This window comes from Erythrolamprus reginae, chromosome 2, assembly GCF_031021105.1.
Source record: "Erythrolamprus reginae isolate rEryReg1 chromosome 2, rEryReg1.hap1, whole genome shotgun sequence".
Taxonomy (NCBI): Eukaryota; Metazoa; Chordata; class Lepidosauria; order Squamata; family Dipsadidae; genus Erythrolamprus; species Erythrolamprus reginae.
The window spans coordinates 277919210-277921407 of NC_091951.1; the positions used below are offsets into that span (position 1 = coordinate 277919210).

At 40.3% G+C, this 2198-nt stretch overlaps 1 non-coding gene across 1 annotated transcript; it reads left to right on the forward strand.

Annotated features, from left to right (window-relative positions):
• Positions 1-514: 514 nt before the first annotated feature.
• LOC139163299 (U2 spliceosomal RNA) lies at positions 515-714 on the forward strand. The gene has a single exon (XR_011558459.1). It is a non-coding gene; the product is annotated as a U2 spliceosomal RNA (small nuclear RNA).
• Positions 715-2198: the final 1484 nt, after the last annotated feature.

Genomic DNA, 2198 nt, shown 5'->3' on the forward strand with positions numbered 1-2198 from the left:
GGGGGGGGATGTAGCAAAAATGGAGCTCCACCCCCAGTAACGGGTAGCCAAAAATTTTACTGCCACAAATTTTTACTGTGGCTTATTTTGTGGGTATGGCTTAATGGTCATGTGATTGGGTGGGAATGGCTTGAACGATCATCATCGTTCAAGTGAACTGTTAAGTACTCGACTTGCAACCTTACCAGTGTTGCTTGTTCGGGTGACAATTTGCTTCCTGCTTCCTTTGCTCTCCTTCCTGGGCCGCCCCACTGCCTCAGGCTGGGTAGCTAGGAGAATGGGTGCTACCAGAAGCATAAATACTGCCAGCACTGCTGCCGGTTCCATCTACTCTTTCTGCTTGCACCTCAGGCGGCAGGTGGCTGCATGAGTCTGGAGGGGAGCCAGGCAGGATAGAAGGAAGCTCATCCAAGCCAGGAAGGAGGAAAGAGGAAAAAAACAAGGAGTGCAGATGCAGCAGTAGCAGCAGGGGAAAAAAAGGAGAGCTGAGCCGAGACCAGTAATCCAGGAAGTGACAGCCTCTGATCAGCTGGAGCTGTAGTATCTGTTCTTATCAGTTTAATATCGGATATGTCCTCTATTTGAGGACTACATATTAAATGGATTTTTGGAACTGGGAGATGGAATAAGGTTAGGGTTAGGGTTAGGGTTAGATGTCTTCATTTCTGCTGGTGAAACTGTGTTCCACCCCGTCCTGCCTGCTGCCAACCTCTGTCCACCCCAGAGCACCCAATTTGCACTGAAAGATGTTGAAAGAAAATGCAGGGCTTCCTGCATAAGCCACGCCCACAGTGTGGTAGTAAAAAGTTTGGTACCCTTCACTGGTTAGATGCAAATAGGAAAAGACCCAGAATGGCCTTGTCTTCATTTACTGGACAGCAATTTCAAAGAAGTAGACAAAATGTACCTCTGTGATAGACCATGGATGTAGGAATTACCAACTTTGCATATATCCACAGAAATAGTAGAATAACTCTGGGTCTCCTACTGATCTCTGCATTAATGGTGGAACAGCCAAATAGGACACATCTATTATGGGTACCGTTGCCAACACTACAGAAATCTGACCTAAATCATTCAGTATCTTTGCAAAAGGTGCCATCTATTCTATATAATGTTAGATTATTTGTTTTGAGTCGTATTTTGTATTCACCGAGTTACCTACACATTATTGATGGAGTGTTTTATTTTTTTTCCCAAGAAAATGAAACTTCCTGGCAGGATTATATTTTAAATCCTGACATAGGACACTGTTCATTTAATTTATTTATTGAACTTGCAATGGTCTCAATTTAAAATAGCTTAAAGCCTCCTTGAATTAATGAGCCCTTGGTAGCCACAGGTATCACAGTCTTTTGAAGCTCATTTTGGTCCAAATGTTAATGATTCCTGATAATGGTACACCTAAAGCAAATACAAACACCAGGTTTTTTTTAAAATTTCATCATATTGGAGTTTTATGTGGATATAGTCAAATGTAGGGACATACATTAGGGAAAAAAGTTAGGGTAATAGCAATAAAAAGATATAACATTTCCCCCAAGAACTAAAAGCTCGGATATACTGGACATGGTTACTTTTGCAATAAACAAAAAGGAAATTGTGAAAAACTCATATAGGTCCTAGGGTCCCTTAGAGCATTTGACAAATTCACCCCATATAAGAGGCCTGAAAAGATGAAATGCATATAATTTCACCAAGGGTCATTAAGAAGATGGGTAAATTAATTTCTGATTGGTTATCTAGGCTCAGGACATCTTAAGCACAGACTTTGGTTCATAAATGGGCAAGCAACATAATTGGATTTCACATCTCTCCATCATTCTATAAAATGGAAAATAATCGATAAGTTCATAATTAAAATGCAATGCATAAAAGTAGCTACTAGCTAATTCTGCTCTTTCTTGTCCTGAAGTTGCAGTTAGGAATTCAAATAATGAAATTTCCCAGATTTGGGAATTTTAGGATAGTAGTTTAGTACATCCCAATGTAGGAGAGGATCTGATTTAATGTTTGGTATGAAGGGACCTCTTTGGTGTAGTTTTCAAGCTATTTTTGAAGCCATCTGGCAATGATGAGCTCCTATGGGTATGGTCAGGTACACAGTACTGGTAGCAAAATTTTGAATTTTTTCTTTTTTTCACTTTTGGGCTCTGGGTATCCAATCCTGTAGCTTTTTCCTATCACAGTAAATGAGG